Source organism: Oncorhynchus nerka, linkage group LG7 (assembly GCF_034236695.1).
Source record: "Oncorhynchus nerka isolate Pitt River linkage group LG7, Oner_Uvic_2.0, whole genome shotgun sequence".
NCBI lineage: Eukaryota > Metazoa > Chordata > Actinopteri > Salmoniformes > Salmonidae > Oncorhynchus > Oncorhynchus nerka.
Genome location: NC_088402.1, coordinates 4715411 through 4739863, shown reverse-complemented (window position 1 = coordinate 4739863; position 24453 = coordinate 4715411). Strand labels below are relative to the sequence as shown.

The 24453-nt window shown below is 44.4% G+C and overlaps 1 protein-coding gene across 1 annotated transcript in view; it reads left to right on the top strand.

The window, feature by feature from the left end:
- Positions 1-24453, top strand: part of csmd2 (CUB and Sushi multiple domains 2) — a 726975-nt gene that overhangs the window by 350524 nt on the left and 351998 nt on the right. The window lies entirely within an intron of this gene.

The following is a 24453-nucleotide window of genomic DNA, read 5'->3' as shown; positions in this document are numbered from 1 at the left end:
TAGGTAGTCTCTAGTCAGTTACTGTAGGTAGTCTCTAGTCAGTTACTGTAGGTAGTCTCTAGTCAGTTACTGTAGTCTACAGTCTGTTACTGTAGGTAGTCTCCAGTCAGTTACTGCAGGTAGTCTCCAGTCAGTTACTGTAGGTAGTCTCCAGTCAGTTACTGTAGGTAGTCTCCAGTCAGTTACTGTAGTATCCAGTCAGTTACTGTAGGTAGTCTCCAGTCAGTTACTGTAGGTAGTCTCCAGTCAGTTACTGTAGGTAGTCTCTAGTCAGTTACTGTAGGTAGTCTCCAGTCAGTTACTGTAGGTAGTCTCCAGTCAGTTACTGTAGGTAGTCTCTAGTCAGTTACTGTAGGTAGTCTCTAGTCAGTTACTGTAGGTAGTCTCTAGTCAGTTACTGTAGGTAGTCTCCAGTCAGTTACTGTAGGTAGTCTCCAGTCAGTTACTGTAGGTAGTCTCTAGTCAGTTACTGTAGGTAGTCTCCAGTCAGTTACTGTAGGTAGTTTCCAGTCAGTTACTGTAGGTAGTCTCTAGTCAGTTACTGTAGTCTACAGTCTGTTACTGTAGGTAGTCTCCAGTCAGTTACTGCAGGTAGTCTCCAGTCAGTTACTGTAGGTAGTCTCCAGTCAGTTACTGTAGGTAGTCTCCAGTCAGTTACTGTAGTATCCAGTCAGTTACTGTAGGTAGTCTCCAGTCAGTTACTGTAGGTAGTCTCCAGTCAGTTACTGTAGGTAGTCTCTAGTCAGTTACTGTAGGTAGTCTCTAGTCAGTTACTGTAGGTAGTCTCTAGTCAGTTACTGTAGGTAGTCTCCAGTCAGTTACTGTAGGTAGTCTCCAGTCAGTTACTGTAGGTAGTCTCTAGTCAGTTACTGTAGGTAGTCTCCAGTCAGTTACTGCAGGTAGTCTCCTGTCAGTTACTGTAGGATCCAGTCTGTTACTGTAGGTAGTCTCTAGTCAGTTACTGTAGGTAGTCTCCAGTCGGTTACTGTAGGTAGTCTCCAGTCTGTTACTGTAGGTAGTCTCCAGTCAGTTACTGTAGGTAGTCTCTAGTCAGTTACTGTAGGTAGTCTCTAGTCAGTTACTGTAGGTAGTCTCTAGTCAGTTACTGTAGGTAGTCTCCAGTCAGTTACTGCAGGTAGTCTCCAGTCAGTTACTGTAGGTAGTCTCCAGTCAGTTACTGTAGGTAGTCTCTAGTCAGTTACTGTAGGTAGTCTCCAGTCGGTTACTGTAGGTAGTCTCCAGTCAGTTACTGCAGGTAGTCTCCAGTCAGTTACTGCAGGTAGTCTCTAGTCAGTTACTGTAGGTAGTCTCCTGTCAGTTACTGTAGGTAGTCTCTAGTCAGTTACTGTAGGTAGTCTCCTGTCAGTTACTGTAGGTAGTCTCCAGTCTGTTACTGTAGGTAGTCTCCAGTCTGTTACTGTAGTCTCCAGTCAGTTACTGTAGGTAGTCTCCAGTCAGTTACTGTAGGTAGTCTCTAGTCAGTTACTGTAGGTAGTGTCTAGTCAGTTACTGTAGGATCCAGTCAGTTACTGTAGGATCCAGTCAGTTACTGTAGGTAGTCTCCAGTCAGTTACTGTAGGTAGGATCCAGTCGGTTACTGTAGGTAGTCTCTAGTCAGTTACTGTAGGTAGTCTCTAGTCAGTTACTGTAGGTAGTCTCCTGTCAGTTACTGTAGGTAGTCTCCAGTCTGTTACTGTAGGTAGTCTCCAGTCTGTTACTGTAGTCTCCAGTCAGTTACTGTAGGTAGTCTCCAGTCAGTTACTGTAGGTAGTCTCTAGTCAGTTACTGTAGGTAGTGTCTAGTCAGTTACTGTAGGATCCAGTCAGTTACTGTAGGTAGTCTCCAGTCAGTTACTGTAGGTAGGATCCAGTCGGTTACTGTAGGTAGTCTCTAGTCAGTTACTGTAGGTAGTCTCTAGTCAGTTACTGTAGGTAGTCTCTAGTCAGTTACTGTAGGTAGTCTCCAGTCAGTTACTGTAGGTAGTCTCTAGTCAGTTACTGTAGTCTACAGTCTGTTACTGTAGGTAGTCTCCAGTCAGTTACTGCAGGTAGTCTCCAGTCAGTTACTGTAGGTAGTCTCCAGTCAGTTACTGTAGGTAGTCTCCAGTCAGTTACTGTAGTATCCAGTCAGTTACTGTAGGTAGTCTCCAGTCAGTTACTGTAGGTAGTCTCCAGTCAGTTAATGTAGGTAGTCTCTAGTCAGTTACTGTAGGTAGTCTCCAGTCAGTTACTGTAGGTAGTCTCCAGTCAGTTACTGTAGGTAGTCTCTAGTCAGTTACTGTAGGTAGTCTCTAGTCAGTTACTGTAGGTAGTCTCCAGTCAGTTACTGTAGGTAGTCTCTAGTCAGTTACTGTAGGTAGTCTCCAGTCAGTTACTGTAGGTAGTCTCCAGTCAGTTACTGCAGGTAGTCTCTAGTCAGTTACTGTAGGTAGTCTCTAGTCAGTTACTGTAGGTAGTCTCCAGTCAGTTACTGTCGGTAGTCTCCAGTCAGTTACTGTAGGATCTAGTCAGTTACTGTAGGTAGTCTCTAGTCAGTTACTGTAGGTAGTCTCTCGTCAGTTACTGTAGGTAGTCTCTAGTCAGTTACTGTAGGTAGTCTCCAGTCAGTTACTGTAGGATCCAGTCAGTTACTGTAGGTAGTCTCCAGACAGTTACTGTAGGTAGTCTCCAGTCGGTTACTGTAGGTAGTCTCCAGTCAGTTACTGCAGGTAGTCTCTAGTCAGTTACTGTAGGTAGTCTCCTGTCAGTTACTGTAGGTAGTCTCCAGTCTGTTACTGTAGGATCCAGTCAGTTACTGTAGGTAGTCTCCAGTCAGTTACTGTAGGTAGTCTCCAGTCAGTTGCTATAGGCAGTCTCTAGTCAGTTACTGTAGGTAGTGTCTAGTCTGTTACTGTAGGTAGTCTCTAGTCAGTTACTGTAGGTAGTCTCTAGTCAGTTACTGTAGGTAGTCTCTAGTCAGTTACTGCAGGTAGTCTCCAGTCAGTTACTGTAGGTAGTCTCTAGTCAGTTACTGTAGTCTACAGTCTGTTACTGTAGGTAGTCTCCAGTCAGTTACTGCAGGTAGTCTCCAGTCAGTTACTGTAGGTAGTCTCTAGTCAGTTACTGTAGGTAGTCTCCAGTCAATTACTGTAGGTAGTCTCCAGTCAGTTACTGTAGGTAGTCTCTAGTCAGTTACTGTAGGTAGTCTCCAGTCAGTTACTGCAGGTGGTCTCCAGTCTGTTACTGTAGGTAGTCTCTAGTCAGTTACTGTAGGTAGTCTCTAGTCAGTTACTGTAGGTAGTCTCCATGTCTGTTACTGTAGGTAGTCTCTAGTCAGTTACTGTAGGTAGTCTCCTGTCAGTTACTGTAGGTAGTCTCCAGTCTGTTACTGTAGGATCCAGTCAGTTACTGTAGGTAGTCTCCAGTCAGTTACTGTAGGTAGTCTCCAGTCAGTTGCTGTAGGCAGTCTCTAGTCAGTTACTGTAGGTAGGGTCTAGTCTGTTACTGTAGGTAGTCTCTAGTCAGTTACTGTAGGTAGTCTCTAGTCAGTTACTGTAGGTGGTCTCTAGTCAGTTACTGCAGGTAGTCTCCAGTCAGTTACTGTAGGTAGTCTCTAGTCAGTTAATGTAGTCTACAGTCTGTTACTGTAGGTAGTCTCCAGTCAGTTACTGCAGGTAGTCTCCAGTCAGTTACTGTAGGTAGTCTCTAGTCAGTTACTGTAGGTAGTCTCCAGTCAATTACTGTAGGTAGTCTCCAGTCAGTTACTGTAGGTAGTCTCTAGTCAGTTACTGTAGGTAGTCTCCAGTCAGTTACTGCAGGTGGTCTCCAGTCTGTTACTGTAGGTAGTCTCTAGTCAGTTACTGTAGGTAGTCTCTAGTCAGTTACTGTAGGTAGTCTCCAGTCTGTTACTGTAGGTAGTCTCTAGTCAGTTACTGTAGGTAGTCTCTAGTCAGTTACTGTAGGTAGTCTCCAGTCAGTTACTGTAGGTAGTCTCTAGTCAGTTACTGTAGGTAGTCTCCAGTCAGTTACTGTAGGTAGTCTCCAGTCAGTTACTGCAGGTAGTCTCTAGTCAGTTACTGTAGGTAGTCTCTAGTCAGTTACTGTAGGTAGTCTCCAGTCAGTTACTGTAGGTAGTCGCTAGTCAGTTACTGTAGGTAGTCTCTAGTCAGTTACTGTAGGTAGTCTCTAGTCAGTTACTGTAGGTAGTCTCCAGTCAGTTACTGTAGGTAGTCTCTAGTCAGTTACTGTAGTCTACAGTCAGTTACTGTAGGTAGTCTCCTGTCAGTTACTGCAGGTAGTCTCCAGTCTGTTACTGTAGGTAGTCTCCAGTCAGTTACTGCAGGTAGTCTCCAGTCTGTTACTGTAGGTAGTCTCCAGTCGGTTACTGTAGGTAGTGTCCAGTCAGTTACTGTAGGTAGTCTCCAGTCACTTACTGTAGGTAGTCTCCAGTCAGTTACTGTATGTAGTCTCCTGTCAGTTACTGTAGGTAGTCTCCAGTCTGTTACTGTAGGATCCAGTCAGTTACTGTCGGTAGTCTCCAGTCAGTTACTGTAGGTAGTCTCCAGTCAGTTACTGTAGGTAGTCTCTAGTCAGTTACTGTAGGTAGTCTCTAGTCAGTTACTGTAGGTAGTCTCCAGTCTGTTACTGTAGGTAGTCTCTAGTCAGTTACTGTAGGTAGTCTCCAGTCAGTTACTGTAGGTAGTCTCCAGTCAGTTACTGCAGGTAGTCTCTAGTCAGTTACTGTAGGTAGTCTCTAGTCAGTTACTGTAGGTAGTCTCCAGTCAGTTACTGTAGGTAGTCTCTAGTCAGTTACTGTAGGTAGTCTCTAGTCAGTTACTGTAGGTAGTCTCTAGTCAGTTACTGTAGGTAGTCTCCAGTCAGTTACTGTAGGTAGTCTCTAGTCAGTTACTGTAGTCTACAGTCAGTTACTGTAGGTAGTCTCCTGTCAGTTACTGCAGGTAGTCTCCAGTCTGTTACTGTAGGTAGTCTCCAGTCAGTTACTGTAGGTAGTCTCTAGTCAGTTACTGTAGGTAGTCTCTAGTCAGTTACTGTAGGTAGTCTCTAGTCAGTTACTGTAGGTAGTCTCTAGTCAGTTACTGTAGGTAGTCTCTAGTCAGTTACTGTAGGTAGTCTCTAGTCAGTTCCTAAGGTAGTCTTCAGTCAGTTACTGTAGGTAGTCTCTAGTCAGTTACTGTAGGTAGTCTCTAGTCAGTTACTGCAGGTAGTCTCTAGTCAGTTACTGCAGGTAGTCTCTAGTCAGTTACTGCAGGTAGTCTCTAGTCAGTTACTGCAGGTAGTCTCTAGTCAGTTACTGTAGGTAGTCTCTAGTCAGTTACTGTAGGTAGTATCCAGTCAGTTACTGTAGGTAGTCTCTAGTCAGTTACTGTAGGTAGTCTCTAGTCAGTTACTGTAGGTAGTCTCTAGTCAGTTACTGTAGGTAGTCTCTAGTCAGTTACTGCAGGTAGTCTCTAGTCAGTTACTGTAGGTAGTCTCTAGTCAGTTACTGTAGGTAGTCTCCAGTCAGTTACTGTAGGTAGTCTCCAGTCAGTTACTGTAGGATCCAGTCAGTTACTGTAGGTAGTCTCCAGTCAGTTACTGTAGGTAGGCCTAAGTCGGTTACTGTAGGTAGTCTCCAGCCAGTTACTGCAGGAAGTCTCTAGTCAGTTACTGTAGGTAGTCTCCTGTCAGTTACTGTAGGTAGTCTCTAGTCAGTTACTGTAGGTAGTATCCAGTCAGTTACTGTAGGTAGTCTCCAGTCAGTTACTGTAGGTAGTCTCCAGTCAGTTACTGTAGGTAGTCTCCTGTCAGTTACTGTAGGTAGTCTCCAGTCTGTTACTGTAGGATCCAGTCAGTTACTGTAGGTAGTCTCCAGTCAGTTACTGTAGGTAGTCTCCAGTCAGTTACTGTAGGTAGTCTCTAGTCAGTTACTGTAGGTAGTCTCTAGTCTGTTACTGTAGGTAGTCTCTAGTCAGTTACTGTAGGTAGTCTCTAGTCAGTTACTGTAGGTAGTCTCTAGTCAGTTACTGCAGGTAGTCTCCAGTCAGTTACTGTATGTAGTCTCTAGTCAGTTACTGTAGTCTACAGTCTGTTACTGTAGGTAGTCTCCAGTCAGTTACTGTAGGTAGTCTCTAGTCAGTTACTGTAGGTAGTCTCCAGTCAATTACTGTAGGTAGTCTCCAGTCAGTTACTGTAGGTAGTCTCTAGTCAGTTACTGTAGGTAGTCTCCAGTCAGTTACTGCAGATGGTCTCCAGTCTGTTACTGTAGGTAGCCTCTAGTCAGTTACTGTAGGTAGTCTCTAGTCAGTTACTGTAGGTAGTCTCCAGTCTGTTACTGTAGGTAGTCTCTAGTCAGTTACTGTAGGTAGTCTCTAGTCAGTTACTGTAGGTAGTCTCCAGTCAGTTACTGTAGGTAGTCTCTAGTCAGTTACTGCAGGTAGTCTCTAGTCAGTTACTGCAGGTAGTCTCTAGTCAGTTACTGTAGGTAGTCTCTAGTCAGTTACTGCAGGTAGTCTCTAGTCAGTTACTGTAGGTAGTCTCTAGTCAGTTACTGTAGGTAGTATCCAGTCAGTTACTGTAGGTAGTCTCTAGTCAGTTACTGTAGGTATTCTCTAGTCAGTTACTGCAGGTAGTCTCTAGTCAGTTACTGTAGGTAGTCTCTAGTCAGTTACTGCAGGTAGTCTCTAGTCAGTTACTGCAGGTAGTCTCTAGTCAGTTACTGCAGGTAGTCTCTAGTCAGTTACTGTAGGTAGTCTCTAGTCAGTTACTGTAGGTAGTCTCCAGTCAGTTACTGTAGGTAGTCTCCAGTCAGTTACTGTAGGATCCAGTCAGTTACTGTAGGTAGTCTCCAGTCAGTTACTGTAGGTAGGCCTAAGTCGGTTACTGTAGGTAGTCTCCAGCCAGTTACTGCAGGTAGTCTCTAGTCAGTTACTGTAGGTAGTCTCCTGTCAGTTACTGTAGGTAGTCTCCAGTCTGTTACTGTAGGATCCAGTCAGTTACTGTAGGTAGTCTCTAGTCAGTTACTGTAGGTAGTATCAGTCAGTTACTGTAGGTAGTCTCCAGTCAGTTACTGTAGGTAGTCTCCAGTCAGTTACTGTAGGTAGTCTCCTGTCAGTTACTGTAGGTAGTCTCCAGTCTGTTACTGTAGGATCCAGTCAGTTACTGTCGGTAGTCTCCAGTCAGTTACTGTAGGTAGTCTCCAGTCAGTTACTGTAGGTAGTCTCTAGTCAGTTACTGTAGGTAGTGTCTAGTCTGTTACTGTAGGTAGTCTCTAGTCAGTTACTGTAGGTAGTCTCTAGTCAGTTACTGTAGGTAGTCTCTAGTCAGTTACTGCAGGTAGTCTCCAGTCAGTTACTGTATGTAGTCTCTAGTCAGTTACTGTAGTCTACAGTCTGTTACTGTAGGTAGTCTCCAGTCAGTTACTGTAGGTAGTCTCTAGTCAGTTACTGTAGGTAGTCTCCAGTCAATTACTGTAGGTAGTCTCCAGTCAGTTACTGTAGGTAGTCTCTAGTCAGTTACTGTAGGTAGTCTCCAGTCAGTTACTGCAGGTGGTCTCCAGTCTGTTACTGTAGGTAGCCTCTAGTCAGTTACTGTAGGTAGTGTCTAGTCAGTTACTGTAGGTAGTCTCCAGTCTGTTACTGTAGGTAGTCTCTAGTCAGTTACTGTAGGTAGTCTCTAGTCAGTTACTGTAGGTAGTCTCCAGTCAGTTACTGTAGGTAGTCTCTAGTCAGTTACTGTAGGTAGTCTCCAGTCAGTTACTGTAGGTAGTCTCCAGTCAGTTACTGTAGGATCCAGTCAGTTACTGTAGGTAGTCTCCAGTCAGTTACTGCAGGTAGTCTCTAGTCAGTTACTGTAGGTAGTCTCCTGTCAGTTACTGTAGGTAGTCTCCAGTCTGTTACTGTAGGATCCAGTCAGTTACTGTAGGTAGTCTCTAGTCAGTTACTGTAGGTAGTATCCAGTCAGTTACTGTAGGTAGTCTCCAGTCAGTTACTGTAGGTAGTCTCCAGTCAGTTACTGTAGGTAGTCTCCAGTCAGTTACTGTAGGTAGTCTCCAGTCTGTTACTGTAGGTAGTCTCCAGTCAGTTACTGTAGGTCCAGTCAGTTACTGTAGGTAGTCTCCAGTCAGTTACTGTAGGTAGTCTCAGTCAGTTACTGTAGGTAGTCTCTAGTCAGTTACTGTAGGTAGTCTCCAGTCAGTTACTCAGGTGGTCTAGTCTGTTACTGTAGGTAGTCTCTAGTCAGTTACTGTAGGTAGTCTCTAGTCAGTTACTGTAGGTAGTCTCCAGTCTGTTACTGTAGGTAGTCTCTAGTCAGTTACTGTAGGTAGTCTCTAGTCAGTTACTGTAGGTAGTCTCCAGTCAGTTACTGTAGGTAGTCTCTAGTCAGTTACTGTAGGTAGTCTCCAGTCAGTTACAGTAGGTAGTCTCCAGTCAGTTACTGCAGGTAGTCTCTAGTCAGTTACTGTAGGTAGTCTCTAGTCAGTTACTGTAGGTAGTCTCTAGTCAGTTACTGTAGGTAGTCTCCAGTCAGTTACTGTAGGTAGTCTCTAGTCAGTTACCGTAGTCTACAGTCAGTTACTGTAGTCTACAGTCAGTTACTGTAGGTAGTCTCCAGTCAGTTACTGTAGGTAGTCTCTAGTCAGTTACTGTAGGTAGGCTCTAGTCAGTTACTGTAGGTAGTCTCTAGTCAGTTACTGTAGGTAGTCTCTAGTCAGTTCCTAAGGTAGTCTCCAGTCAGTTACTGTAGGTAGTCTCTAGTCAGTTACTGTAGGTAGTCTCTAGTCAGTTACTGTAGGTAGTCTCTAGTCAGTTACTGCAGGTAGTCTCCAGTCAGTTACTGTAGGTAGTCTCTAGTCAGTTACTGTAGTCTACAGTCTGTTACTGTAGGTAGTCTCCAGTCAGTTACTGTAGGTAGTCTCTAGTCAGTTACTGCAGGTAGTCTCTAGTCAGTTACTGCAGGTAGTCTCTAGTCAGTTACTGTAGGTAGTCTCTAGTCAGTTACTGTAGGTAGTCTCTAGTCAGTTACTGTAGGTATTATCCAGTCAGTTACTGTAGGTAGTCTCTAGTCAGTTACTGTAGGTAGTCTCTAGTCAGTTACTGCAGGTAGTCTCTAGTCAGTTACTGCAGGTAGTCTCTAGTCAGTTACTGCAGGTAGTCTCTAGTCAGTTACTGTAGGTAGTCTCTAGTCAGTTACTGTAGGTAGTCTCTAGTCAGTTACTGTAGGTAGTCTCCAGTCAGTTACTGTAGGTAGTCTCCAGTCAGTTACTGTAGGATCCAGTCAGTTACTGTAGGTAGTCTCCAGTCAGTTACTGTAGGTAGTCTCCAGTCGGTTACTGTAGGTAGTCTCCAGTCAGTTACTGCAGGTAGTCTCTAGTCAGTTACTGTAGGTAGTCTCCTGTCAGTTACTGTAGGTAGTCTCCAGTCTGTTACTGTAGGTAGTCTCCAGTCAGTTACTGTAGGTAGTCTCCTGTCAGTTACTGTAGGTAGTCTCCAGTCTGTTACTGTAGGATCCAGTCAGTTACTGTAGGTAGTCTCCAGTCAGTTACTGTAGGTAGTCTCCAGTCAGTTACTGTAGGTAGTCTCTAGTCAGTTACTGTAGGTAGTGTCTAGTATGTTACTGTAGGTAGTCTCTAGTCAGTTACTGTAGGTAGTCTCTAGTCAGTTACTGTAGGTAGTCTCTAGTCAGTTACTGCAGGTAGTCTCCAGTCAGTTACTGTAGGTAGTCTCTAGTCAGTTACTGTAGTCTACAGTCTGTTACTGTAGGTAGTCTCCAGTCAGTTACTGCAGGTAGTCTCCAGTCAGTTACTGTAGGTAGTCTCTAGTCAGTTACTGTAGGTAGTCTCCAGTCAATTACTGTAGATCGTCTCCAGTCAGTTACTGTAGGTAGTCTCTAGTCAGTTACTGTAGGTAGTCTCCAGTCAGTTACTGCAGGTGGTCTCCAGTCTGTTACTGTAGGTAGTCTCTAGTCAGTTACTGCAGGTAGTCTCTAGTCAGTTACTGCAGGTAGTCTCTAGTCAGTTTCTGTAGGTAGTCTCTCGTCAGTTACTGCAGGTAGTCTCTAGTCAGTTACTGTAGGTAGTCTCTAGTCAGTTACTGTAGGTAGTATCCAGTCAGTTACTGTAGGTAGTCTCTAGTCAGTTACTGTAGGTAGTCTCTAGTCAGTTACTGCAGGTAGTCTCTAGTCAGTTACTGCAGGTAGTCTTTAGTCAGTTACTGCAGGTAGTCTCTAGTCAGTTACTGTAGGTAGTATCTAGTCAGTTACTGCAGGTAGTCTCTAGTCAGTTACTGTAGGTAGTCTCCAGTCTGTTACTGTAGGTAGTCTCCAGTCAGTTACTGTAGGTAGTCTCTAGTCAGTTACTGTAGGTAGTCTCCAGTCTGTTACTGTAGGTAGTCTCTAGTCAGTTACTGTAGGTATTCTCCAGTCAGTTAATGTAGGTAGTCTCTAGTCAGTTACTGCAGGTAGTATCCAGTCAGTTACTGTAGGTAGTCTCTAGTCAGTTACTGTAGGTAGTCTCCAGTCAGTTACTGTAGGTAGTCTCCAGTCAGTTACTGTAGGTAGTCTCTAGTCAGTTACTGCAGGTAGTCTCTAGTCAGTTAATGCAGGTAGTCTCTAGTCAGTTACTGCAGGTAGTCTCTAGTCAGTTACTGTAGGTAGTCTCTAGTCAGTTACTGTAGGTAGTCTCCAGTCAGACTGCCCTAGGTTGTTTGGCTCTGTTTATGTGTATCCTGGTCTTTGTCTGACACTTGTCTGAACTTTAGTGTGACCCACATCTACCCTTGTCTTGTGCATTTTAATGCTAGATTATATTTTCAATCTGCATCTATCTGGAAACAATACGGATAAAATTATTTCAGATTTTTACTGTGCTAATTTCATCAGCTGTTGTTAAATCAAATAGAAAATTTAGCCTTGTTAATTTAAGTGGCACATTTACACGGATGAAAATGAGTCCATAGTCTCCTGTATAGCTATTGGTCGGCGCTGGTGGAAAACACTGTATAGTACACTACTTTAGTCCAGGGCCCTGTGGGTTTCACCTGGGTTAAATGCTGTAGTGTGCCTTGATCCTGCTAGAGGCTTGTCATTGTCAGTCTGTTTGTCTCCTGGGGATAGTGGTGACAATGGCTGTGGTGGCAGACTGCAGGGCGATGGAGCTTTCTGTCAGAGAAAGAGGACTGTGAGCGACAGCTGACAGATGGCCTCTGTCACTGCCGGTTTCTACCCAGAGAGAACCTTACCGTGGCTGGACTGTATACTTGACTATTTACCGGTTTTCATGGGCAGAATGTCTTGGGTTTTTACTTTTCCTTGGAAAAAGGTATTTCAATGTTTGTTAAATGTGTTATGCCAATTTGCCTCACTTAATGTCTGTTTTTTTTAATAGTTTACTCCATTCGCTACTAGTCATTTCTCGTCCTCTCCTTCCACACACACCTAGTTACTCAAAGGGGAGCAGCTTTTGTGCTACCACTAGTCTCAACAACCACTCTGTGACAGTCTGCATGGTCAATAGATGTTGTTGGCAATGATGCTGCATTCCCACTTTGCTTCATAATATAAATCCACAAGAGGTTTAAATGCTAATTGCTAATCGCTAATTGCTAATTGCTAATTGCTAATTGCTAATTGCTAGTTAGCTGGCTAGCTAAATGTACTGAGTCAGAGTAAACATAGCTAGCTAGCTAACACGGACTGATACCGGTGATGGTGTAGGCCTAGACAAGCATGTTGTTTGTGTGACAGTATCTTCTAAATCCCAGAGGAATACGTGAAGAATGAATATGTTAGCTACATCAAAGACACAGTAAGAGAACATTTAATGCAACATGAATTAGGGTCCACTGGAAAACACTGACCAACACTTTGGTTCCTACCCTGTCTAAATAACCCCTCTCTTGAACAGTGTTGACAGTAGTGCTGTGGATAGTGATTATTAACAGTTTTGACAGTAGTGTGATGTAATTTGTTGACCACATCACCCAGCCATAGTCCTTTACACTGTGATTTATATGGAATGTTTTACATCTGGGGGCGGCAGGGTAGCCTAGTGGTTAGAGTGTAGAGGCGGCAGGGTAGCCTAGTGGTTAGAGTGTAGAGGTGGCAGGGTAGCCTAGTGGTTAGAGTGGAGCCAGGGTAGCCATAGTGGTTAGAGTGTAGAGGCGGCAGGGTAGCCTAGTGGTTAGAGTGTAGAGGTGGCAGGGTAGCCTAGTGGTTAGAGTGTAGAGGCGGCAGGGTAGCCTAGTGGTTAGAGTGTAGAGGCGGCAGGGTAGCCTAGTGGTTAGAGTGTAGAGGCGGCAGGGTAGCCTAGTGGTTAGAGTGTAGAGGCGGCAGGGTAGCCTAGTGGTTAGAGTGTAGAGGCGGCAGGGTAGCCTAGTGGTTAGAGTGTAGAGGCGGCAGGGTAGCCTAGTGGTTAGAGTGTAGAGGCGGCAGGGTGGCCTAGTGGTTAGAGTGTAGAGGCGGCAGGGTAGCCTAGTGGTTAGAGTGTAGAGGCGGCAGGGTAGCCTAGTGGTTAGAGTGTAGAGGCGGCAGGGTAGCCTAGTGGTTAGAGTGTAGAGGCGGCAGGGTAGCCTAGTGGTTAGAGTGTAGAGGCGGCAGGGTAGCCTAGTGGTTAGAGTGTAGAGGCGGCAGGGTAGCCTAGTGGTTAGAGTGTAGAGTCGGCAGGGTAGCCTAGTGGTTAGAGTGTAGAGGCGGCAGGGTGGCCTAGTGGTTAGAGTGTAGAGGCGGCAGGGTGGCCTAGTGGTTAGAGTGTAGAGGCGGCAGGGTAGCCTAGTGGTTAGAGTGTAGAGGCGGCAGGGTGGCCTAGTGGTTAGAGTGTTGGACTAGTAACCGAAAGGTTTCATGTTCAAATCCCAGAGCTGACAAGGTACAAATCTGTCGTTCTGCCCCTGAACAGGCAGTTAACCCACTGTTCCTAGGCCGTCATTGAAAATAAGAATTTGTTCTTAACTGACTTGCCTAGTTAAATAAAGGTAAAATTAAATCCCTCAGGCATTCATCATGGCGTTGTCATATAGTCTACTGAGTACAGAGTACATACCTGGTCTACAAAACCTAGAGAGTTAACGTGATACATCATTGATGGTGTAATTCATAGAGCACACAGCTATATGGCTGGAATGTGAATTTAAAGACATGACCATACCGTCATTTATATACCAGGGTTGGGCTTAATCAAAGCTAGGCTACTCACAGCTAGGCTACACACAGGCTACACACAGCTAGGCTACTCACAGCTAGGCTACACACAGCTAGGCTGCTCACAGCTAGGCTACACACAGCTAGGCTACTCACAGCTAGGCTGCACCTAGCTAGGCTACTCACAGCTAGGCTACACACAGCTAGGCTACTCACAGCTAGGCTACACACAGCTAGGCTGCACACAGCTAGGCTACTCACAGCTAGGCTGCACACAGCTAGGCTGCTCACAGCTAGGCTACTCACAGCTAGGCTACACACAGCTAGGCTGCTCACAGCTAGGCTGCACACAGCTAGGCTGCTCACAGCTAGGCTACACACAGCTATGCTGCTCACAGCTAGGCTGCACACAGCTAGGCTGCTCACCGCTAGGCTGCACACAACTAGGCTACACACAGCTAGGCTGCTCACAGCTAGGCTGCTCACAGCTAGGCTGCACACAGCTAGGCTACTCACAGCTAGGCTACACACAGCTAGGCTGCTCACAGCTAGGCTACTCACAGCTAGGCTACACACAGCTAGGCTACTCACAGCTAGGCTACTCACAGCTAGGCTACTCACAGCTAGTGTTGTGTTTTGATATTCTAGCTTGTCACTGTAGGGCACCCGTAACACCCTGCTTGCGTATATTGGAATGCCTGTGAAATTATTTAAACAGTGCCACATTAGTTTCTACAGCCGTCTCATGGGCTGTCCTTATATTAATTGTATAAGTAATACAGTGTTCTATACAACAGCTAGGCTACACAAAGGGTGATATATATATATTATATATATTGCAATACTTTACACAGTCATGCATACATCTTCACAGTGGTGTAAAGTACTTAAGTAAAAATATTTTTAAAATACTACTTTAGTCGTTTTTGGGGCTATCTGTCCTTACTTTACAGTTTATATTTTTGACAACTTTTACTTTTACTTCACTACATTCCAAAAGTAAATATTGTACTTTTTACTCCATACATTTCCCTGACACCCAAAAGTACTCGTTACATTTTTAATGCTTAGCAGGGCAGGAAAATAGTCAAATTCACACACTTATCAAGAGAACATCCCTGGTCATCCCTACTGACTCTGATCTGACAGACTCACTAAACAGAGAACATCCCTACTGACTCTGATCTGGAGGACTCACTAAACAGAGAACATCCCTGGTCATCCCTACTGCCTCTGATCTGGAGGACTCACTAAACAGAGAACATCCCTACTGACTCTGATCTGGAGGACTCACTAAACAGAGAACATCCCTACTGACTCTGATCTGGAGGACTCACTAAACAGAGAACATCCCTACTGACTCTGATCTGGAGGACTCACTAAACAGAGAACATCCCTACTGACTCTGATCTGGAGGACTCACTAAACAGAGAACATCCCTACTGACTCTTATCTGGAGGACTCACTAAACACACATGCTTCATTTGAAAATTATGTCTGAATGTTGGGGTATATTTAAAACCAAATACTTGTATACTCAAGTAACATTTTACTGGGTGACTTTTACTTGAGTCATTTTCTATTAAGGTATCTTTATTTTTACTCAAGTATGACAGTTGGGAACTTTTTTCAACACTGCATCTTCATATGTGTGACCCCAGCAGGAACAGTCCACAGACAACACATCTACTGTCAGGTTGGGTTCATATGGGTGACCTCAGCAGGAACAGTCCACAGACAACACATCTACTGTCAGGTTGGGTTCATATGGGTGACCTCAGCAGGAACAGTCCACAGACAACACATCTACTGTCAGGTTGGGTTCATATGGGTGACCCCAGCAGGAACAGTCCACAGACAACACATCTACTGTCAGGTTGGGTTCATATGGGTGACCTCAGCAGGAACAGTCCACAGACAACACATCTACTGTCAGGTTGGGTTCATATGGGTGACCTCAGCAGGAACAGTCCACAGACAACACATCTACTGTCAGGTTGGGTTCATATGGGTGACCTCAGCAGGAACAGTCCACAGACAACACATCTACTGTCAGGTTGGGTTCATATGGGTGACCCCAGCAGGAACAGTCCACAGACAACACATCTACTGTCAGGTTGGGTTCATATGTGTGACCCCAGCAGGAACAGTCCACAGACAACACATCTACTGTCAGGTTGGGTTCATATGGGTGACCTCAGCAGGAACAGTCCACAGACAACACATCTACTGTCAGGTTGGGTTCATATGTGTGACCCCAGCAGGAACAGTCCACAGACAACACATCTACTGTCAGGTTGGGTTCATATGGGTGACCTCAGCAGGAACAATCCACAGACAACACATCTACTGTCAGGTTGGGTTCATATGTGTGACCCCAGCAGGAACAGTCCACAGACAACACATCTACTGTCAGGTTGGGTTCATATGGGTGACCTCAGCAGGAACAGTCCACAGACAACACATCTACTGTCAGGTTGGGTTCATATGGGTGACCTCAGCAGGAACAGTCCACAGACAACACATCTACTGTCAGGTTGGGTTCATATGGGTGACCTCAGCAGGAACAGTCCACAGACAACACATCTACTGTCAGGTTGGGTTCATATGGGTGACCTCAGCAGGAACAGTCCACAGACAACACATCTACTGTCAGGTTGGGTTCATATGTGTGACCCCAGCAGGAACAGTCCACAGACAACACATCTACTGTCAGGTTGGGTTCATATGTGTGACCCCAGCAGGAACAGTCCACAGACAACACATCTACTGTCAGGTTGGGTTCATATGGGTGACCTCAGCAGGAACAGTCCACAGACAACACATCTACTGTCAGGTTGGGTTCATATGGGTGACCTCAGCAGGAACAGTCCACAGACAACACATCTACTGTCAGGTTGGGTTCATATGGGTGACCTCAGCAGGAACAGTCCACAGACAACACATCTACTGTCAGGTTGGGTTCATATGGGTGACCTCAGCAGGAACAGTCCACAGACAACACATCTACTGTCAGGTTGGGTTCATATGGGTGACCTCAGCAGGAACAGTCCACAGACAACACATCTACTGTCAGGTTGGGTTCATATGGGTGACCCCAGCAGGAACAGTCCACAGACAACACATCTACTGTCAGGTTGGGTTCATATGGGTGACCTCAGCAGGAACAGTCCACAGACAACACATCTACTGTCAGGTTGGGTTCATATGGGTGACCTCAGCAGGAACAGTCCACAGACAACACATCTACTGTCAGGTTGGGTTCATATGGGTGACCTCAGCAGGAACAGTCCACAGACAACACATCTACTGTCAGGTTGGGTTCATATGGGTGACCTCAGCAGGAACAGTCCACAGACAACACATCTACTGTCAGGTTGGGTTCATATGGGTGACCTCAGCAGGAACAGTCCACAGACAACACATCTACTGTCAGGTTGGGTTCATATGGGTGACCTCAGCAGGAACAGTCCACAGACAACACATCTACTGTCAGGTTGGGTTCATATGTGTGACCCCAGCAGGAACAGTCCACAGACAACACATCTACTGTCAGGTTGGGTTCATATGGGTGACCTCAGCAGGAACAATCCCCAGAAGTGACTCAGTCAATAATTAGAGCAAATGGATAGAGAAATGCAAAATGTTGTCCTAAAAAACAGGAGAAAAACAGAAGAAGTAAGATGGGACAAAAGCAAATAATTTTAAAGCGAGAGCAAAACTCTATGACAAGTGATCAAAAAATATATTTCTACATTGTAGAATAATAGTAAATATATCAAAACGAAGAAATTACACATATGGAATCATGTAGTAACCCCCAACATTTTTTACAAAACAAAATATATTTCTGATTTTAAAAAGTAGCGTTGATTACAGCTTTGAACACTCTTGCGATTCTCTCAACCAACTTCATCTGGAATGCTTTTCCAACATTCTTGAAGTAGTTCCCATATATGCTGAGCACTTGTTGGCTATTTTTCCTTCACTCTGATGTCCAACTAATCCCAAACCATCTCAATTGGGTTGAGGCCGGGTGATTGTGACTGGCTACAATACCATCCTCTTATCCCAGATGACTGGCTACAGTACCATCCTCTTATCCCAGACCCAGTTGACTGGCTACAGTACCGTCCTCTTATCCCAGACCCAGATGACTGGCTACAGTACCATCCTCTTATCCCAGACCCAGATGACTGGCTACAGTACCATCCTCTTATCCTCTTATCCCAGACCCAGATGACTGGCTACAGTACCATCCTATTATCCTCTTATCCCAGACCCAGATGACTGGCAACAGTACCATCCTCTTATCCCAGACCCAGATGACTGGCTACAGTACCATCCTCTTATCCTCTTATCCCAGACCCAGATGACTGGCTACAGTACCATCCTATTATCCCAGATGACTGGCTACAGTACCATCCTCTTATCCCAGACCCAGATGACTGGCTACAGTACCATCCTCTTATATCAGACCCAGATGACTGGCTACAGTACCATCCTCTTATCCCAGACCCAGATGACTGGCTACAGTACCATCCTCTTATCCCAGACCCAGATGACTGGCTACAGTACCATCCTCTTATCCCAGAGCTAGATGACTGGCTACAGTACCATCCTCTTATCCAAGACCCAGATGACTGGCTACAGTACCATCCTCTTATCCCAGACCCAGATGACTGGCTACAGTACCATCCTCTTACCCCAGACCCAGATGACTGGCTACAGTACCATCCTCTTATCTCAGACCCAGATGACTGGCTACAGTACCGTCCTCTTATCCCAGACCCAGATAAGTGAACACAGTACCATCCTCTTATCCCATACCCAGAGGACTGGCTACAGTACCATCCTCTTATCCCAGACCCAGATGACTGGCTACAGTACCATCCTCTTATCCCAGACCCATATGACTGGCTACAGTACCATCCTCTTATCCCAGATGACTGGCTACAGTACCATCCTCTTATCCCAGATGACTGGCTACAGTACCATCCTCTTATCCCAGATGACTGGCTACAGTACCATCCTCTTATCCCAGATGACTGGCTACAGTACCATACTCTTATCCCAGACCCAGATGACTGGCTACAGTACCATACTCTTATCCCAGATGACTGGCTACAGTACCATCCTCTTATCCCAGATGACTGGCTACAGTACCATCCTCTTATCCCAGATGACTGGCTACAGTACCATCCTCTTATCCCAGATGACTGGCTACAGTACCATCATCTTATCCCAGATGACTGGCTACAGTACCATCCTCTTATCCCAGATGACTGGCTACAGTACCATCCTCTTATCCCAGATGACTGGCTACAGTACCATCCTCTTATCCCAGATGACTGGCTACAGTACCATACTCTTATCCCAGACCCAGATGACTGGCTACAGTACCATAGTCTTATCCCAGATGACTGGCTACAGTACCATCCTCTTATCCCAGATGACTGGCTACAGTACCATCCTCTTATCCCATATGACTGGCTACAGTACCATCCTCTTATCCCAGATGACTGGCTACAGTACCATCCTCTTATCCCAGATGACTGGCTACAGTACCATCCTCTTATCCCAGATGACTGGCTACAGTACCATCCTCTTATCCCAGATGACTGGCTACAGTACCATCCTCTTATCCCAGATGACTGGCTACAGTACCGTCCTATTATCCCAGATGACTGGCTACAGTACTGTCCTCTTATCCCAGACCCAGCTTCAGAATAAGTGAAAAGGGGTTCAGTTTCCAGGAGCATAATTGATCATGTTTATTCTCCAGATCTTTGAGCTTCCATCAGCTTTTTTCTGCCGTTGTTCCTGTATTTTGCTGTGTGGGGTTGATGTGATTTCACTGGCTCAATATACAGTATGAATAAATGACCATATTGGCCTTGTTTTATCTGTGAGTGAGTGGTATCAGCCTATGTACTCACACATACTCACACACACACACACAGACACATGTACTCACTCACTCATACACACGTACTCACACATACTCACACGTACTCACACACAAACACACACACACAGACACATGTACTCACTCACTCATACACACGTACTCACACGTACTCACACACACACACACACACACACACAGACACATGTACTCACTCACTCATACACACGTACTCACACATACTCACACGTACTCACACACAAACACACACACACAGACACATGTACTCACTCACTCATACACACGTACTCACACGTACTCACACACAAACACACACACACAGACACATGTACTCACTCACTCATACACACGTACTCACACGTACTCACACACAAACATGTACTTGGGCGGCAGGTAGCCTAGTCAGAAGTTTACATAAACAGGTTGGAGTCATTAAAACTAGTTTTTCAACCACTCCACACATTTCTTTTTAACAAACTATAGTTTTGGCAAGTTCGTTAGGACATCTACTTTATGCATGACACAAGTCATTTTTCCAACAATTGTTTACAGACAGACTATTTCACTTATCACAATTCCAGTGGGTCAGAAGTTTACATACACTAAGTTGACTCTGACTTCAAACAGCTTGGAAAATTCCAGAAAATTATGTCATGGCTTTAGAAGCTTCTGATAGGCTAATTGACATCACTTGAGTCAATTGGAGGTGTACCTGTGGATGTATTTCAAGGCCTACCTTCAAACTCAGTGCCTCTTTGCTTGACATCATGGGAAAATCTAAATAAATCAGCCAAGACCTCAGAAAAAAGTATTGTAGACCTCCACAAGTCTGGTTCATCCTTGGGAATAATTTCAAAATCCCTGAAGGTACCGCATTCATCTGTTCAAGCAATAGTACAATAATTTAAACACCATGGGACCACGCAGCCGTCATACCGCTCAGGAAGTGCAAATCAATCCCAGAACAACAGCAAAGAACCTTGTGACGATGCTGGAGGAAACAGGTACAAAAGTATCTATATCCACAGTAAAACGAGTCCTGTATCGACATAACCTGAAAGGTCGCTCAGCAAGGAAGAAGCCACTGTTCCAAAACCTCCATTGAAAAAAGCCACTCAGAATAAGTGAAGCAACTGCACATGGGGACAAATATTGTACTTTTTGGAGAAATGTCCTCTGGTCTGATGAAAACAAATAGAACTGTTTGGCCATAATGACCATCGTTATGTTTGGAAGAAAAAGGGGGTGGCTTGCAAACCGAAGAACACCATCCCAACCGTGAAGCACGGGACTGGCAGCATCATGTTGTGGGTGTGCTTTTCTGCAGGAGGGACTGGTGCACTTCACAAAATAGATGGCATCATGAGGTAGGAACATTTTGGGATATATTGAAGCAACATCTCAAGACATCAGTCAGGAAATTAAAGCTTGGTCGCGAATGGGTCTTCCAAATGGACAATGACCCCAAGCATACTTCCAAAGTTGTGGCAAAATGGCTTAAGGACAACAAAGGCAAGCTATTGGAGTGGCCATCACAAAGCCCTGACCTCAATCCTGTGTGGGCAGAACTAAAAAAGTGTGTGTGAGCAGGGAGGCCTACAATCCTGACTCAGTTACATCAGCTCTGTCAGGTTTAATGGGCCAATATTCGCCCAACTTATTGTGGGAAGCTTGTGGAAGGCTACCAGAAACATTTGACCTTTAAGTTAAACAATTTAAAGGCAATGTTACCAAATACTAATTGAGTGTATGTAAACTTCTGACCCACTGGGAATGTGATGAAAGTATTTAAAGTTGAAATAAATCATTCTCTCTACTATTATTCTGACATTTCACATTCTTTAAATGAAGTGGTGATCCTAACTGACCTAAGACAGGGAATTTTTACGGGGATTAAATGTCAGGAGTTGTGAAAAACGGATTAAATTGATTTGGCTAAGGTGTATGTAAACTTCCGACTTCACCTGTGCACACACACACACACACACACACACACACACACACACACACACACACACACACACACACACACACACACACACACACACACAGACAGACACACGGACCTTATGCTGGGGCAAGACATCCACTATTAACTGTGAGAGATGTCGGGGAGAACACACAGAGTGGTGAGGTGTACCATGGGACCACATACATAATGGTGAATGGCACCATGGGACGGCAGCATTTATTTGGTCATTAGTCACACATGGAGACGCTCAAACCATGATTAAGAGAGCACACATACATGTACACACACACACACACACACACACACAACAGTCTACTCTGCTGGGAATTAAGCTTCAGTGTTTCAGAGTCAGGTTCTGGTGAATATTCCACAGAGAAGTGACTCAGTCAATAATTAGAGCAAATGGATAGAGAAATGCAAAATGTTGTCCTAAAAAACAGAAGAAAAACAGAAGAAGTAAGATGGGACAAAAGCAAATAATTTTAAATTGAGAGCAAAACTCTATGACAAGTGATCAAAAATATATGTCTACATTGTAGAATAATAGTAAAGATATCAAAACTAAGAAATTACACATATGGAATCATGTAGTAACCCCCAACATTTTTTACAAAACAAAATATATTTCTGATTTTAAAAAGTAGCATTGATTACAACTTTGAACACTCTTGCGATTCTCTCAACCAACTTCATCTGGAATGCTTTTCCAACATTCTTGAAGCAGTTACCATATATGCTGAGCACTTGTTGGCTATTTTTCCTTCACTCTGATGTCCAACTAATCCCAAACCATCTCAATTGGTTTGAGGCCGGGTGATTGTGGAGGCCAGGTCATCTAATACAGCACTCCATCACTCTCCATATTGGTTAAATATCCCTTACACAGCCTGGAGGTGTGTTGGGTCATTGTCCTGTTGAAAAACAAATGATAGTCCCAGTAAGCCCAAACCAGATGGGATGGAGTTTCGTTGCAGAATGATGTGGTAACCATGCTGGTTAAGTGTGCCTTGAATTCTAAATAAAACACTGACAGTGTCACCAGCAAAGCACCCCCACACCATCACACCTCCATGCTTCACGGTGGGAACCACACACCATCACACCTCCATGCTTCACGGTGGGAACCACACACCATCACACCTCCATGCTTCACGGTGGGAACCACACACCATCACACCTCCATGCTTCACGGTGGGAACCACACACCATCACACCTCCATGCTTCACGGTGGGAACCACACACCATCACATCTCCATGCTTCACGGTGGGAACCATCACACCTCCTCCTCCATCTTTCACGGTGGGAACCATCACACCTCCTCCTCCATGTTTCACGGTGGGAACCATCACACCTCCTCCTCCATGCTTCACGGTGGGAACCACACATGATTTCCACCGTTCTAAAATCCACTGAAGTGTTTCTTGGCCCAACCAATTCTCTTATTATTATTGGTGTCCTTTAGTAATAGTTTCTTTGCAGAAATTCAGCCACGAAGGCCTGATTCACGCAGTCTCCTCTGAACAGCTGTAATAGACGTGTGTGTATAGGTGGCAGGGAAGTCAGGCGCAGGAGAATCGAACTTGGTAAAATGGAATAGTTTAATAACTTAAAAACACAGCTCCATATCCATGACAATAATCAAAACAAAGTGGGTACGAGGACCCGTCGCGCACCAATGCAAACACGATAAATGAACAACAAACAATCTGTGACATGAGGGGAAACAGAGGGTTAAATACACAACAGGTAACGAATGGGATTGGAACCATGTGTGTAGGAAGACAAGACAAAACCAATGGAAAATGGATCAATGAAGAGGAGACTGGTGACGTTGACCGCCAAGCACCGCTCGAACAAGGAGAGGCATCGACTTCGGCAGAAGTCGTGACAGCATCTGATGTTGAGATGTGTGTGTTACTTGAACTCCATTTATTTGGGCTGCAATTTCTGAGGCTGGTAACTCCAATGAACTCCTGCTCTGCAGCTGAGGCAACTCTGGGTCTTCCTTTCCTGTGGCGGTTCTCATGAGAGCCAGTTTCATCATAGTGCTTGATGATTTTTTGCACTTGAAGAAACTTTCACAGTTTTTTTAAATGTTCCATATCCACTGACCATAGTCTTAAAGTATTGATGGACTGTCATTTTTCTTTGCTTACATAGTAAAAATTTAAAAAACTTGAATGAGTAGCTGTGTCCAAACCTTTGACTGGTACTGTATAATTTAAGAATATAATGGAATTTAACAGAACATTTTAGTTTCTCTTAAAATAGTAACCTTACAGTTTAATAATTTAACAGTTTGATGAAGAATGAGAGTTCAGTCCAGGTACAGTTTCTTCTGACAAAAGTAGAAACAAAATACAAATATACTTTTTTGAGGGAAGAAATTGAACACTTCTCTTTTATTTCATCATTCAGGTCAAATTCAACTGCAATACATTTTGTCCCGTTCAACAGATGGCTTTTGCATGAGCTCCAACCTTAATTACTAACCTCTTGAAGCTAGGGGGCACTATTTTTATGTTTGTCAAAATTATGTTCCCGAAGTAAACGGCCTATTTCTCAGGACCAGGTGCTAGAATATGTATATATAATGACAGACTGGGATAGAAAACACTCTAAAGTTTCCAAAACTGTCCAATTCTGTCTTTGAGTTAAACAGAACTGATATTGCAGGCTAAAACCTGAGGAAAATCCAATCAGGAAGTGCATGCATCCCTATTGCGCATTTAAAGGGATATCAACCAGATTCCTTTTTCTGTGGCTTCCACCGGTTATTTGAGGCAATATGTGCATGTAGGTAGGTTAAAATGACTTAGATCATAACAGAGAGTAGAAACAGCATAAAAGAGGGGGTGGGGAGAGGCAATGCAAATAGTCTGGGTGGCCATTTGATTAGATGTTCATGAGTCTTATTGCTTGGGGGGTAGATGCACTACAAAGAAGAAGAAGCACTTTAGAAGCCTTTTGGACCTAGACTTGGGTGCTCCGGTATTGCTAGCCGTGCGGTACCAGAGAGAACAAAAATATATATAATTTTAACAAAATTGACAAAATAATTGAAAAAAATAATTTTAACTGACTTGACTAGTTAAATAAATCAATTCAAATAAATCAATTCAAATAAATAAATAGAGGTCTTGGTTGGCAGGAAGCCCATCGATGTACTGAGCCGTATGCACTACCCTCTGTAGTGCCTTGCGGTCATAAGCCGAGCAGTTGCCGTACCAGGCAGGGATGCTCTCCATGGTGCAGCTGGACCCATGCCAAATCTTTTCAGTCTCCTGTTGTCGTGCAATTTTTATTTGTATTTAACTAGGCAAGTCAGTTAAGAACAAAATTATTATTTTCAATGACAGCCTAGGAATAGGCTTTGCCCTCTTCATATTAGGGTTCAGTGAAATATTCAATAGGTTGAACAAAAATACATTTTCCTAGAAA